The following is a 17,682-nucleotide window of genomic DNA, read 5'->3' as shown; positions in this document are numbered from 1 at the left end:
AGTGGAGGGCCCTTGATATATCATCAAACATATCCTCCACTTCATCGTCTGAATGTGTCGAGGTCGGTGCGTACACTTGCACTACCTTGAGGCTATACCTGTCGGTGAGCTTTATGATAAGGTACGCTACCCTGTTCGACACACTAGACACCTCCACAACGTTATCAGCTAGGGACTTATTAACCAGAAACCCAACGCCACCTTGGGATTGTTGGTCTCCTCTCGGAAGTACATTAGGTGACCTGATTCGAGGGTTATGGTGTCCTCCCCTCTTCGAACTTCACATAACCCTAATATGTGCCACCTAATCTTCCCAAGTTCCACCTCGAGTTGCGCCAGATGCGAGTCAAGCCGTAGCGTGCGGCCGTTGTACGTCGCCAGAGTCAGTTTTGTTTGGTGGCCTCCCGTAACCCGGAGATTCTTCGCACCCCCTGCCCCGCCGTAACCACGGTCGCCACCGTGACCGGGAATAGCGGGACTGCCGGGAACTAGGGGCCGTGGCTTTTTTGTGCTGCTCATGGAGGTATTTAGCCTACTGCTATCACGCTGGCCAGACGGGTTGATAGAGGGTTTTTTTCGAGTTTTCCTTCTCTCGCACTGGTGTTCGGTGCAATTGTCTCCATTAGTCGACTTCTACGACACCCACTGGAAGAAGGGGTAGCGACATATGTATTCTTAAGCCGTCGCTACACGGCATAGCCGTCGCTACACGGCATCCTACTTATATTATATCCTACTTCCTACTTGTATATATATATATATATATACATTATAAATGTCAAAGTATATGAGAATGTATGTTTGTTATTCAATCACGCAAAAACGGTTGGACCGATTTGGTTGAAATTTGTTATGTAGATAGGTGATACCCTGGATTAACACATAGGCTACTTTTGATCAACACACCACGCGGGCGAAGCCGCTGGCGAAAGCTAATACTTTCTACAAGAGTTGATATGGCTCGAGATATCGATGTTTACAGCTTTTCCTAACGGGTTTGTTTCTCGAAGATATACTTAGATCTCAGATCAAAGAAATATAGGCAGATAGAACGTGCGCGAACAACAAAGTGACGCCTGGTTTTATTTATGTGTGCGCAGCAGCTAAGCGACGCCGTGTACGGACACGTGCATCTGTGTGCGTTTACGGTTGCCAAATGCCAGATATTGACACTTTTAGGTTATTCAACGCGTTCAGACATTCTGTAGTCGTATCCAATAATGATTTGATAATATTTGCAGTTTGCACAGGTACCTTCTTTTGCATAAACAATCGTCTCAGAATTGAATTGATAATAATGCGTTTGGTGCCAAACCGCGCCTTGAGCATGCCGAACGACTCTTCATAATTGGCTTCGGTAACTTGCACTTGCTTCAAGAGCGATAGAGCTTCTCCCGTGAGACTGCTTTTTAAATAGTGCAACTTCTGTACTTTAGACAATGTTCGGTTATCGTGTACTAACGATGTAAATAAGTCTTGAAAAGCAGGCCACTCATCGTAAATACGGAGAGAAAGTGGGAAGTTGTATCCTCGGTAATTTTACTTGTACTTCCATAGATTGACCGTTGTCGTGGACAGCTTGCGCAGGTGACGGCGCGGCGCGGCGGCAATAACTTATGCTCAGTAAATCATTAACAACTTATGCATTCAGTAAATAATTTAGGTCGGCCAATAAGCATATGAATAATTCTTCCTGAGCAACGTACTCCTCCTTTGTAAAATATGGAATGTCATTTCGACTTGCCTTCGGCACACATTTCACCAACTCGAGATGCGCGTTCTTGAACGTTGCCCAATATTCTTCTTCGAAGTTTTTGATCCTTGCTTCCAAACAGTAACAACTAGTGTGACACTAAAACCGAATAACACTATATATGTTATGGACCAAGTGATAAATTGGGCAGTATACACAATGCCCGGTCATTATGAATAATGCCCAATATGAGAGTGCAATTTGATAATAATTATTCAAACAATCAAATTGACCGGGCACTATACATATTGCCCGTGACCTTTTGGGCAAAGTAATACAAACATATTTAATTTCATTTTTTTTATTGTTATTGACATTTAACTTAGAATAAACTAAATATTAATGGACTACAAGCACAGATAACATTACAAAGCTTAAGTGAACTAATATCCGCGAAACTAAAGGAAAATAATTTATCTATTATATCAGAAATAAAAAATACTATCCAGAAAGAAATTAACACAGCTATCCTTAAACTTCGAGAAGACGTGAAGAAAGAAACTGACTCCCTGCATGAACAAAACCACCAACGCAAGTCAGAGATAGATACGTTAAACACAAAAATTGAAAACCTAAAAAAAGAAACAGAACGCCTGCAATCCGAAATAAAAACTCTGTCAAATAAAGCTTTTATACCTAAATATGCACCTGAGAACAACTTGAAAAAAATAGTTTTATACGGCCTCCCTGAAATTTACAAAGAGCCTGAAAACGAGCTCCACTTTAGAATATTAGACGTATTCCGTGACATTCTTCAAGTTGACCTGTTAGGCTATATTGAAGATACCCATAGAATTGGAAAGTATAAAAACAACACCCGACCTTTGGTTATCGAACTCATAAGCAAAAGAATGACAAAATACTTAGTACAGAATCAACAATATTTCCGTGGTACTGGACTCTATTTGTCTGAATTCCTTGATGAAGAGGCGCTGAAAGAGAGACACACCATGCGAGAAAAAATGCTAACAGCCCGTAAGAAAGGTCATTATGCTATTATTAAAAATAACCAATTATATATAGAAGGAGAGCAAATAAATTACAACCACGACACAGAAATATGTACCAACAGCAACAGCCCTACATTTCATGACAACAAACGCGAAGAAAACCATACATTTCGGAACAACAGATCGACTTTACGACACAACTAACTCGAAGAAAACACTACAACCCGATGAAATTGACCAACAATTCACGATATTATTCCAAAACATTCAAAGCATATGGAATAAACAGCATATAATAGAAGCTTTCATAAACCAGACCCAAGAATATGAAGCAATATGTATGACGGAAACGTGGCTCTCACAAGAAAAACTCGATCTCATTAACTTCACTGGATACAAAGTGGCTGCATCATACTGCAGGAAAACTCGTGGAGGTGGCGGAATCTGCATACTACTAAAAGAAAATATAGACTATATAGAAAAACATGATATTACAAGAATGTCAATTGAGTATATTGTAGAAATGTGTGCAATCGAACTAGTCAACGAAAACATACTATTAATTACTATATATTGGAATAGAAGAGAAGAAGACGTATTTTACAACCAATTAAACAAAATGTTAACTCATATTAACCTAAAATATTCAAAGTATAATATAATTATCGGGGGCGACTTTAACATCGATATGCAACTAAATAGTAAAAAAGCAAAAAATCTATCAGACCTTATGTCAGAATTTAATTTTACACAACAAATAAAACAACCAACTCGAATAACACAAAACTCATCAACTTGTATAGATCTAATTTTTACGAATTCTAAAAATACACGTCCACAAACGTCAGTCGAAGAATTGGGATTCTCTGACCATTGTAGCACAATAATTAGCCTCAAAATACCGCATCCTCAAAACCAAAACAAAGTCTACCACGTCAAAAAACGAATATATACTAAAAATAATATATGTTTATTTAAATCTGCACTGCAGCTAATAAATTGGAGCGACTACATTAAACCTAACAATAATATAAATCAAAACTACGAAGCTTTTAATGATATTATAACTACTACATTAAATAAAATTATACCTAAAAGAAAAATTAAACTAAAAAGGAGCAAAAATAAATTCTGGTTAACTAAGGGAATCAAACTCGCATGCAAAAATAAAAGATTACTTAAAATACTATGCTTAAAATCGTGCAATCTAGTTATTAAAAAATATTACAAAAAATACGAAAAAATATTAAAACGATCAATAATTACAGCAAAAAAAAATACAATACATAAATAGAATAAAAACGTCTGAAAATAAAGTAAAAACTATGTGGTCTATAATAAAAGAACGCACAAATAAAAATCGTACCGCAGAAAAGCAAAATATACAATTAAAATTAAATAATGTCTCTATTACCGAACCTAAACAAATAGTAAACATATTTAATAATTTCTTTGCCTCAATTGGTAACGACCAAACAAACCCAGCTAGTCATCAACCACGCGATCTGCCTGTAACTCAACAGTTAGAGAATACATTCTTCCTTAGACCAATAGATTACCGCGAAACCAATAAATTAATAAAAAACCTGAAAAACAAAAATAGTCATGGAATAGACGAATTACCCCCTTCCCTATTCAAACACTGCTCCGACGAACTCACTCCACCACTTTGCGTATTAATAAACCAATCGTTCGAAGAAGGTACATTCCCTGATCTTCTAAAAAAGGCTATCATAAAACCGATACACAAAAAGAACTCGAAAATTGATCCTAACAACTACCGCCCTATAGCACTCTTGCCAACGGCCTCAAAATTATTTGAAAAAGCTATGTGCAATCGGGTATATAACTTCTGCGAGAGATTCAACATTTTTGATGAGGGACAAAACGGATTTCGCAAACATAGGTCAACCACACTTGCAGTTTATAAATACATTCAAGAAGTGATTAACATTTTAAATAATAAAAAATACGCAGTAGGTATATTACTTGATATGACTAAGGCATACGATAGAGTTCAATTTAGTATATTGTTGGACAAACTATACAAAATAGGAATTCGCGGTGTTACCCACCAATGGTTCGAGTCTTATCTTAAGGACAGAGAACAATATGTAGAAATTGACTACTTTAACCAGGATACTAATGAAATTTTAAATGTAAGATCAGAAAAACAAATTTTAAACTCCTCAATTCCACAAGGCAGCGTAATTGGATGTTTGCTATTTCTTATCTACATAAACGACCTTCCGAAAATCATGAATGAGCCTAGTGTACTATTCGCGGACGACGTTTCCCTCCTCACCTCATGCAATAACGAAACAGAAATAAACGCAAAGCTTCACACCATACTTAACAAAACTACAGAATGGATGGACCAACATAATCTAGAAATAAATTATAAAAAAACTAAAATAATGACCTTTTACCCCTATCAAAAATCCCCAATAGCAATTAACTTCTCAACTAACAATACAAAAATAGATGTTGTCGACAACTTCACACTACTCGGGCTTACCATAGACACTCATATTAACTGGAAGACGCACATACAAAATATTAAATCCAAGATCTCCAAATTTATTTACGCTTTCCGTGAAGTAAAGGTAACCACGGACCTACCAACTGCTCTAAGTACTTACTACGCGTATGCGCACTCCTGGTTCAGCTACGGCATCATCATGTGGGGAAACAGCACCGACGCACCATCACTCTTCACTCTACAAAAGAAACTAATCCGCATACTCACAAACATAGAACAAACAGACAGCTGCAAACCCTATTTCCAAAAACACAAAATACTCACATTACCATGCATCTACATATTAGAAATATGTAAATTCGTTAGGAGATACTCAAAGTTCTTCACCAAACGCGGAGACAAACACACCAATAGATCACTGAGACACAAAAATATGCTGATGCTACCTACCTCCAACATGACACTACACTCCAACAGCCCCTACGTGATGTGCATCAAAATATATAATAAATTGCCCAACAAAATCAAGGACGAAACAAGTGACAAAAAGTTCCTACATACCCTAAAACAAATTTTAATAAAAAAAGCATACTATACAATCAACGAGTATATTACCGATAAAGAAATAACTTAAAATTAATAAAAACAACATATAAAGAAAAATAACTATAAAACGAAGTTATGCTACACAAAGATATACGCAATATTATAATATAAATAAATACTTAAATAATATACTACATACTACCTACTATATTACATTAAACGCCCTCCTCTCTTCTAACTATCTTGCTGTGCCCATCAGGGTCCATAATTGTGACTACCTCTAATATTTTATATTTTCCACCAAATGTACATTATGGAATGCAATAAATGATATGATATGATATGATATGATATTACACATCCCATATCAATTGACAGAGCATAGAAGTAAGCATGCAACATGCAGCAAGCATGGCTTCTGTCACGGCTCCGGCGCTGCGGGGCTCCGGCGGTCCCATGCGAGCTTATCGTCGCAGATGGTTTTCACGCTCACCACCGCAGCTTCGGCTTGCTGGCCGGCTCCGACGGCCAGCCTCAGCCGCGGCGGCGAGCGCTGAAACTACCTGCGCCTCAGCTCGCGGGCCGCCTCGCCCCTCCGTGCCTACGCGGTTTTGAATTGCACTCTAGGGGTAGGGCAGACAAGACTACGTGGAGTCGGTTTTGCAGCGATTCGTTTTCGTCACTAAGTTCAGTTTTTAATACAATGTTTTGAATCCAAATTAAATTCTACCATAAAAAAAAACGAGCCAAGAAAAATGAGATCAAGAAAACGAGGCCGAGTTAGTAAATTAGATGACAATTGTCCAACTAATAATTTTGTGGCTAGACTTATAATTTCCCATTAAAATAGAACATACAATTTAAAACAATAATCATAAAATATGTAGCAAGTAACAGGATTTATTTATTAGAACAACTGCCACCCTCGCACCGCATAAAATATAGCTTTATTATCAAATTGCCCAACTATCATGTAGCAATATAATAATGCCCGTGCAATGTGATAAATAATGAAGTTAAGATAGTTATTAATCACTTGGCCCGATAAAGCTAGACATTATTCATAATGCTCGGGCATTATAAATAATGCCCGAATTAATCACATGGTCCATAACATATATACAAACTAATTTAATTAGTCTATTTTTCACATGATTTATGAGAGAATCATAGAAGCTGGTAACATGTATTTACGTCAACGCGCAGTGTAAAACGACAGCTTCACGCACACATGCATAACAAATTTGCTTCAGCTTCTTTGTTGTGATTGTAGGGCGACACTCCATCTAGACATATAAAATCAAAGACCTGAATGCGTCACACACACACACACTATACGTCATGTTGTCAAAAATGGACTAGCCCAAAAACTTTTGTTTCGAAAATTAATTTTTTGAAAATTTTGATATAATTTCTTATTTTGCACGCTTAGTTTTCCAAATAGATGGTTTTCTGGTATTCGGCTCGATGTTAAACACAATGTTTCGTAAAGGAATTTGGTTGAAAATTAAAGATGATCTTGCTCGTATAGAGACTGACTTTGTTACTTTTTTATTTCTTTTCCTTAGTGACAAAATGTCATTGAATCTTGAAGGTTCAATATAGGTAATACAAACTTACTTGATAATTTGATTCTACTACTTCCCTAACATACTACTCCATTCATCTTTCATGCTCGAATTCTAACTGTAAAATTTCTGATCCAAAAAACGTATCCAGGCCTCATACCACCGCACCGGTTGAAGAACATAATGTTTTTGATTTTCCAGCTTTAAGCCGATAGGATTATTTTTGTCCTATTCGCATCGATAATAATTGTTGGTTAAACTATTTCAATAAATTCATTAATTGTAATCCTTCACACACGTAATACGACATTTTCGGCCACTAGACTACAATTGCCTGACAATGATTGCCCTTATTAATACAATTTTTATTTGTTTCTAGGCAGTGCAGGCAGCTTTAACGTCGCTGGAGAGAGAAGCCAAAGTAATATTGCCATATTCTTCTAGATATATCAATTGATTTGCGTGATTTGATGTTTTGACGACAGTATGTAGGCATTAAACTTTTGTTATATCGATGTATCTTTTGCATTTGCGTGATGTACGACTTGCAAAAAGTCAGATTTATTATAGATTAACTTTCTAGCCAGTTTCTTCATCAAAAGCAAAAGCCAAAGTAATGTTGTAAAGTTAAGGTAACGGTCAAATTCCTTTTTCACGATTGATGTATAAGTTTTGTACTTTAGCCTTGAAAAAACTAATTTGACTGTTACTTTTACTTTATGACATTACTTTGGCTTTTACTTTTGATAGAGAAACTGGCTGTTAGTATATTCTTTTGTGTATAATCTCTATTAGGTACTAATGTTTTAGAATGTTGAATTTTAACATCATTAAAATTAAAACTTCAGTGTTTTGTTTTATTTCATCATTTTTTATCAGTATACCAAAGTTTGGTATTACTGTTTACGATTAGTTAATGATCTTTATGGATATTGCTTCTTTTAGTAATAACAATAGTTATTTGTTATACAAGAGTGCAAAGTTGCTTTTTAACCGCGTGCTCAATTTTGATGACCGAGCAAGCGAAGGATTCTAAAATTGAAACACGAGCGTAGCGAGTGTTTCAATAATTAGAATCCTGAGCGATAGCGATTCAATAATTTATTTATTTATAGAATAGCATATATGTATTTGCTATTCTATTTTCTGTGACCAGATTGGTTTGAGGACATCCAAATTTTAATTAAATTATGAAACGACGACACAACTTTCACGTTTACGACCACAAGTAAGTATTGAATGATCTATGGATATAATACATAATCATGTGCACTTACGAAAACGGTTTTCGTCTTAACAACGTCATACCGGTTTTTTACTGTAAGAAGTAATTAATGCAAGTGGTGTATTAAGAAAGCTTATAAATTTTTTTTATGTGTTTTATTTGATAACAAAAATCTATGTCTTCTAATTACAATCAATAGTTCATTTTGAAAGGAAAAAAAAATATATTAACGAAGTACTCTTTCGTAATCAGCCGGATGAATATCGTGCAGATGAGACTAATATAACAAACTGCAGAATTGCTTAATTAGCCCGGTCAAAATAGTAGTAGGGGAGGCCTAGAAGGGATTTTGGGATTTACTCAAGCGCAGCAGATTAGTATATCGGGAGGTACCTATTACCCCATTTAACACCTCCACCAAGTATAAGCCCTGTATATATAGTCGCGCGTCTAGAATAAAGGATCAGGTTAGTAAAAAAAAATATCATCTGACATTCTCCAGCGCGTCAGATTAAGATAGGGTAAGTTAGTTATATGCTAAAAAGTGTATATTCCACTAATCTGACAATTTGCGATTGACGATAAGAAGTAGGAAGGTTACAAACTTGTAAAAAAAACGTCATCTTGACTTTCTCGAGCGCGGCTAATTTTTTTTTATTTTGAAGGGAATAATTCAATGTTCACGAAAAATATATAATCTGACGATTCCCGTAAGCCGAAGTAAGGAAAATTAATCGATAAAGTTTAAAGCGTGCATCTACGTGATGCCGGTATTCTCCTCCCAGGGTTCTATTCCTATCTCTCTTTTTTCAATTCAATTCATTTGCAATAAGTGTTGGTACATTTTGGGTCTTAAATAATCTACACTAATATTATAAAGCTGAAGAGTTTTTTTGTTTGAACTCGCTAATCTCAGGAAGTCATACATAGTATGCAGATATACTGTTTTTAACGAAGACGATTCATTTTATTGGATACTTTCGTTAAATACGTGTGCCTTCCAGTTGCATTGTTTGTCTATCGTGATACCGAGAAATGCCATTTCGTATACTTCTTGTAATTTATGTCCTCTATAATTACTCTTTATAGTCTTCTTTTTATACAGTCGTGGTGGCCTAGTCATCCGGTTAGACTGGAAGCCGACCCCAACATAGTTGGGAAAAAGGCTAGACAGATGATGATGAGCCTTATTTTTTTATCTATATGTATGAAATTGAATAAAATTAGTTTTTGTAAGATTTACGCGTAGATTATTTCCGTCAAGCCATGTTATTATAGATTCAATTGTATTGTTTATGTCACATGTATATTTATCAATGTCATTATAATTCAATGTAATTATTATAGAAATGTATGTAATGTATGAGCAGATTGGTCACTCCGCCAATAGCAATTTCATACATATCATTGGATAGGCCTTGTATAACCTTTATTATGACAGCTTTGTTGAAATGTTTGTCCATTCTGGGATATCGATCAAAAAGTATGTAAAAGTTAAAACGAAATAATCTATTGATATCTCAAGTTTTAAAGGAATACCAAAGTGCTACAACGTGTATGTTGTAAGTACTAAGTACTTGCTGTGCAGACATTGGTGTCCAAGATAAACTTAGACAGTAAATACAAACTTCGAAAAGTTGCATTGGTACTTGCCTGACCTGGAATCGAATCCACATACTTGAGAGGTTCTTTACCCACTAGGCCACCACGACTTAGATAATGATTATAACAAAATTAAAGAACAACGACATTGGTGTTAATTTTTCAAAGAAAATTAAGTTACAGTATTGATTATTATTAGTTTTAAAAACTTTCCATTGTCAGATTAAGCGAGTCTCTCCAGATACTCGTCAGATTATAAGATGATTACGTTAAGGGTACTTAAATGAACCATATACATATATCTTAATCTGATGCGCTCGAGTATTTCAAAATGGCGATTTTTTTTTTGCAATTTCAAATAATGGCCACGAGTTTAGGTCACGTCTAAGTCGTCAGATTATTGCATAAGAGACTTCGTTTTGGTTCAGTTAACACCTCTTTTGAAAATCTGTCGCGCTCGATAAAATTATTTTTTTCCCATTTTTAACCCTTACCTACGACCACCCCCACCATGGAAACAGTCAGATTAATATACGTATGTTTTCAAAATGACGTACGATGTGCATGCTATTGATATCTGACGCGCTCGAGTGTGTCCATGCAACTGTTTTTTTTTTTACATTTTTGAAAGTTTATAGCCGCTCCACCCACCGATGAAAGTGTGTGTATGTCAGGACATTTTTTTCTTCTTATCATCTAAGCTTCGCAATCTAATAGGTCTCATTGACGCTCGAGTCACTCCCGGTTTAGCACCCTTGCCTCTCCTACTATAGACATAAAAGTAGTGGTCAAATAACAAAAATTCCCGGAAAAGCTGAATTTTGGTGGAGAGCTTACGCCATCGATCCCATGTGTGCGTCAAAGGTTGTTCGAGGTTAAATGTCAAAATTTTAGGTTTGTTGATTTTTTTCGAAAACGGTAAGTTTTATCAAAAACTAGCCGTTTTCCCGCGGTTTTACCCGCGTCCCGTGATAATTACTGCCCGAACCGGGATAAAATATAGCCTATGTTACTCGTGGATAATGAAAATTTAAAAAAACGGTCCAGTAGTTTTTGAGCCTATTCATTACAACCAAACAAACAAACAAAGTTTTCCTCTTTATAATCCTTACTAATCCTTACTAATATATAATATTATAAATCGGAAAGTGAGTTTGTTTGTTTGTTCCGCTTTCACGCCGTAACTACTAAACCGATTGCTTTGAAATTTTGTAGACGTAAAGTTAGAAGTCCGAATTAAATGATAGGGTACTTTTTATCCCGAAAAAAATAGATATTCCCGAGGGAAAACAAAAATATTGTTTGCTTGATGGATGGATTGTAGATGGCGCTGTGTGTCGTTTAAAACAAGGTAATATATTGCAAACGAATATAAACATGTAAATTTACAAGCTAAATGATACGATAATGAATCCCCAAAAATGAGGAAGTCCCGAGGGATGATGTACAATTTGTTTAATCGTCTAAACTGTTTTTTTTTACATCTACTTATATATTGCAAACGAATATGAACATATAAATTTAGAAGCTAAAGCTCATGCGTAATCTCGATGCCCCTAGACTGTGTAATGGTACCAGGCTGCGTGTCACTCAGCTTGGGCGGAACATTATTACAGCCACTATTTTAACTGGCGCAGCAAAGGATGAAAGTGTACTCATTCCTCGGATTCCGATTATTCCAACAGACCTCCCATTTCAATTTAAAAGACTACAATTTCCTATAAGGGTTTCATTTGCAATGACCATTAATAAAGCACAAGGCAAACTCTAAGGGTTGCTGGAGTACACTTAGAAAAGCATTGTTTTTCGCATGGTCAGCTCTATGTAGCGTGTTCCCGGGTTTTCAGTGCCCAAAATCTGCATGTTTTTGCTCCACAGGGGAAAACGTATAATAGATATACATAGTGTACCATTCAGTTTTGGTTTAACAACTAATCGTATCCAGCGTTACATCGCGCTTCTTAGATTTTTCCGTGGGAATGAGAAGTTTTCTTATAGTTGTGATTTATACCGCAATATAACCAAATTCCACGCGGGCGAAGCCGCGGGCGGAAAGCTAGTATTAGTATAGAAGAACATCAGACCAAAGTTGTAGATCGTAAAATTTTCTACAAAAATGGTAATACATCAAAAGTTTTCTCCTAAATGATACCATTCCTGAGATATCGCGATTCAGAGTCACACTACACATGATATGCACATATAAGCAAAGTACATATATACGAGGGCTGCCTTTTAAGTTGTGTCAAAGTCAAAGTCAAAATCGTTTATTGAAAATAGGTTAGATTCTAGCACTTTTTCACGTCAAAAAATACAAAATGACAGTACCCCCAAAACGCCCTTTCACCACTTCCTAGTGTTATGGCTGGGAAGAAGAAGTGGTGAAGAACAAACTTCCCAGCAACACAGCTGTCTATTAGGTACAATTTAATTATAATACATATATTTATTATATTAGTATAGAACTCGTTACAGATATTTACCCAATGTTAAGCATTATTACTAATGATCTTATTATAGGGAAATATTAAAACTAAGTATCAAAATTTACTCGATAAATTTACGCGATTGAATTACTGATGTAAAACACGTCTTTGTTTCTTAGTTCTCCACTTATTAACCCGTGGACAATGGTGTGGGTTATTATTTATATTGTAAAACTTATAGTTTAAATTTTAACATATAACTGTTTTTTGTCCCCAATAAATAAAATAAAATAAAAAAATAAAATATTCATCCGCATCGCTGTCAGCTGGGATCGTGCCCAAAAGGCTGGCTGCATTGCCACGCTGGATGGCAATGCATATCCTTTGACCGAAGTCTAGGCCAGCCCTTTGGTCACGAGTGGACTCCACTAATCGCTTACTGATTTCTCGGAAGAGTCTGTGGGCACTTGGGCCCCATGGTGCCAAGGTTTCAACCCCAAACGGCTCAAAAATGCAATTGCCGGTGAGGTTTACATATTTGTGCCGTTTGAGGTTTTCCGCGGCTGCAGCAGCTGCACCGACACAGCTCGCCGTACTGGGAAGGTGGGAAGGTGCAAGGGTGTCGACGCAGGTTGCGTCCCACACCAAAGAGTCCAGGCGTTCATGCCATCAGTCAGACACGGCACCTCAGAATCGACCAGTGAAGGGGCTAATTTTTCTGGTCAACTCCTTAGTGCCGCAGACCGAGGATAGGAACGCCGGTAGACTTAAACTTGAAATTTTGCGGACGCCGAGGCCACCGAATCTGATCGGAAGGGTGGCTTGAAGCCACGCTCGGTCGTCCAAGGCCAAATTAAAAACAGATGTAAGAGTAGTACGGATAATTTGGTCAATTCTGTCTAAAAGATGTGGCTGCTTCCATAAGGGAGAGGAGCGAAGGTTGTATATAAATTTTGGGCCAAAACAACAGTATTTTACTAAGGTAAAAGCCGAATGAAGATTAATTTTAAAAAGTCTATCCGAAATGTCATTAAAATTTGAAATTTTGTTATCTATGCATGTTGTGAAACTTTCTTCCAAAATAGGTGAACCTAGGAGGTGCAATGATGTTTCGTCCAGAATTTTAATTTGAGGTGCTATGACATTACATTTTGATATGACTGTCTGTCTGTCCGGGATGTCAGGAACAAAAATTTCACATTTTGATAAATTTAGATCCAGTCCAATCGAATGAAATTTTTCTTTTAGGAATATGAGGTCTTGGTAAACAGTTTCTCTATCTCCTCCTAGGGTCCCGTCATCCAAATACCAAGCGATAAATTTTGAATTTAGTTTCAGCATTTAATTATAATTAAATTACAATTATACAATTCAATATTAGTCACAAAATATACAATGTGTCCCGGGGATAAGTGACCGCCCGAAATTTTTTGAATATTTGTACAAAATTAAGGATAATTTCATTTATATTTTTGAAAAAAATCATTAAAAATATTTTATTGTCAGGCCTGTTAATAACAGGCTTTGCTCTTTTTTTTCAAATTTCAACTGACTGTATTTTTGCATTTGTTTGAAATAGCAGCAAACATTGCTGTGAACTATTGTAGGAAATATCATGTAGTTTATTAATAAATTAAAAGAAAGTAATATTAAGGGGGCATTTATTGGACTAATTTTGAAAAAACTGAAAAAAAGGCGTTATTTTCTTTGAATTTTTATTTTCTTTTTTTTCTAATAAATGTTTTATTACATTTTTGTTATGTTTGATAATTTTAATTGATAAACTATGATGTCGGCTAGTCAATAAAGAAAAAAGAATTTAAAAAGATGTAAAAACTTAGGAAATATCTTAAAAAAACTGCAGCACGTCACAGTATTTACTAAAAATCATTAAAAAAAACCAAAGGCGGTAAGTCCCAAATATAAAGGAAATTATCCTTAATTTTGTACAAATATTCAAAAAATTTCGGGCGGTCACTTATCCCCGGGACACATTGTATATATGTGGGAGCGTCAGAAGGAGCCTCGCGGCGGTCATGGCTGTCACGTTGCGTTGCCATCTCGGGTGTTGTAACGACCGGAATTCAAAAATAATGGCACGCTTGTGTAGTCCACCGTTCCATTATTTGGTTTCCTTACCATTTTATTCACAATCACACACAATCAGTAAGATGGAATGAGATTTCGAGCCAATAGGTTAGTATGTGCACAATTCAGTTCGCACCTGTCACCAGAATGACTGCTGCCATCACTCGTCGTGACACTTACTACTCTATTCGGGGTTACCCGCTCATAATTTTAATGTTATCAACGCGCCGACATATATATATTCTTAAAGGACAGATCAGAAGGGGTAGACAAACATTAAAAACACATAATTCAAAGACATACAACCGTGCAAGTTTTATTGCTTACAAACATTACTTTTATAAATGATTTAACGATATCAAACCGAAGTTATTAAAAATACAGCATTGAAGATAATTTGGAAATCATGTCAATTCTGAAGGTCTGTCATCGCAGTCGACGTCTTAACTTCTTCTTCTTGCCAGCCTGCTCGGTGCAGGTTGGGGGCAAGGAGGATTGACATCTAAAAATATTATATATATGTCACCGTAAGATTACAAACATCGTTAGATTACAATCTATCTCGAGAGATTGTAAACTGTCGAATTATTGTGAACCGTAACATCTGATTGCAATTTAACGCATTATTTTTCGCTATATTATAATCTATCGATGAGAAATTGTCAAATTGTCAACTGTCCGAAAGCTCTCCCTGATTGGTCAGTCTTTTTATAAGATCGACCAACCACGACCAGCCGTTCTGTTGCCATGGAGTTCCCGTAGAGTTAGGAATGAATTTGTGTTTGAAGACAAACTACCTAATTATTTTGTTTCGTATAATTTTCCAATTTCATTTAAATAAAACTACTTTTACGGATTTTATCGCGGTCGGTTTTAAACGTCGGGATTAAATAATATAATATAACCGCGATAAAATCCGTAAAAGTAGTTTTATTTAAATGTCTAATATTCGCGTAAGTGTCAGAAATCAATATATTTCCAATTTCAATTTGTGTTTGAAGAATAAATATTTCGTTACAATTTGTTCTCTCCATATGTCAGGAATATTAATTACATACTCGTACTAAATAATAAATACTTGAAGAATTTTTGAAGAGCATTTATTTTATTTAACTGACACCTCTATTTCATTCCTAACTCTACGGGAACTCCATGGGAACAGAACGGATTATTGGTCGATCTTACAAAAAGACTGACCAATCAGGGAGAGCTTTCGGACAGTTGACAATTTGACAATTTCTCGTCGATAGATTATAATATAGCGAAAAATAATGCGTTAAATTGCAATCAGATGTTACGGTTCACAATAATTCGACAGTTTACAATCTCTCGAGATAGATTGTAATCTAACGATGTTTGTAATCTTACGGTGACATATATAAATCACTTGTTGTCCATTTCAGAGCTGCCATCTGCGTGTATCTGTGAAATAATCATTAATGTTATAATAAGCCTCTTTAATCAGAATATCCTTAATTTTGATTTTAAAAGAAGTTAAAGTTACTTCTAGCAAATGAACTGGGATTCTATTATAAATGCGTATACAAAGGCCCACAAACGAACCGTGCACTTTATGCAATCGATAGTTGGATGCGGTTAATTTATGTTTATTTCTAGTGTTGAAATTGTGCACGTTACTCTTTTTACTAAATAACTCTATGTTTTGCCTTACATGTATTAATTGGCATAAATATATTGAGACGCCACAGTCAAAACACCAATATGCCGTTTGAAATAAGAAGAAATAGGTTAATACAATTAATTGTTTTTCAAAGAATGCTCCGCGTTATTTAATGCACTTTTGCATGCATTAAAACTAGTTCTTGAAACATTTATTCCATTCTGATGTGGGGGTAGTCAAAATGGCCGATGGAAGCACGACAACTATGTCTGCAGAATTTTGAGACCATGACTGGGTTAGGAAAACTTCTAAGGCCCCGTTTACGGAAACGCGGGGCGTGTCGCGTCGCGTGTGGCGTGGCGTCTCGCAGCGAGTCGGACGTTTTCTCTGTTTACGGTGGGGAGGCGCGTGAAGCGGCACGCATCATCGCACGCGTAAACACAAACTTATAGCAATATACGACCATGTTCATAGAGAAGCAAGGCGGGAAGCGTGGCGGTGTCCGCGGCGGTGCTCGCGGCGAATCCTCTAGCGTGTAGCAAAGCACGCGGCGGGCAACGCGGCGGCGTACGCTCGCCTCGATCAAATCGACTAGTTTTATGTTGGAGAGAGATGGGAGCCATATTATCTATATCTATAAAAATGAAACCCGCTTTCCGTTGACACGACATAACATGATAACGGCTAGACCGATTTGGCTGAAAATTAGAGGGGAGGTAACTTAGACCCGGGAGAATGTTTTAGGAAAGTTTTTGTCACCATTCGGCTACGGGACGCGGGTGAAACTGCGGGCGAAAGCTAGTAATATATAATAATTCACATTGAACTACATATAATATAACATTGAATTTTCTTCTAAAAAAAGTCGATGACATCATACTCCATTGCACGGTGACTACGTCTGTGTTGCACGATTTCTAAATAAGACTGACAGAAGATTCCGGTTCGGACATAGCTTCATCGAGAATTGCCGCTGCGTGCGCCGCCGCCGCGATAAACGCCGCATGGGACGCGTCGGTGCCATCCGCGGGCTCGGCCGCAAAAAACGCCCTAATTCAAACAAACGCGACTAAAATCGCTTCTCCGTAAACGCACTCATACAACGCCATATATTTGAATTCAGTGCGGGCCGCGCCGCTCAACGCAACGCGCGACGCCCCGCGTCTCCGTAAATGAGGCCTAAGGCATAGTGTCTCGAAAGATGTTACTTTTGGAAAAAATAATCTTGAATTGTTTGTAAGTACTTTTATTTAATACATTTGATTTTTTTACTCCGATGCATGCGCACAATGCTCTCGCGCTTGCACTCCCGGTTGAATATTATTTGTATTTAGGGGATTTTTGGACATTCCAATGCGTCTGACTGATGAAATATAAGTTTGTAGTAGTTACCTTAATAACATATAAACCTTACCTTACCT

At 36.6% G+C, this 17,682-nt stretch overlaps 1 protein-coding gene across 1 annotated transcript in view; it reads left to right on the top strand.

Annotated features, from left to right (window-relative positions):
- LOC135117212 (hemicentin-1-like) overlaps nt 1-8,090 on the top strand; it is a 475,120-nt gene extending 467,030 nt beyond the window's left edge. Inside the window, exon 14 of the mRNA XM_064035808.1 lies at nt 7,679-8,090. The gene's annotated coding sequence lies outside the window, so the exon portion shown is untranslated. The remainder of the gene's footprint in view (nt 1-7,678) is intronic.
- The last annotated feature ends 9,592 nt before the right edge of the window (nt 8,091-17,682 follow it).

Source organism: Helicoverpa armigera, chromosome 8, assembly GCF_030705265.1.
Source record: "Helicoverpa armigera isolate CAAS_96S chromosome 8, ASM3070526v1, whole genome shotgun sequence".
Lineage (NCBI taxonomy): Eukaryota > Metazoa > Arthropoda > Insecta > Lepidoptera > Noctuidae > Helicoverpa > Helicoverpa armigera.
The sequence above is the reverse complement of the archived record's forward strand: the minus strand, read 5'-3'. Positions and strand labels throughout refer to the sequence as shown.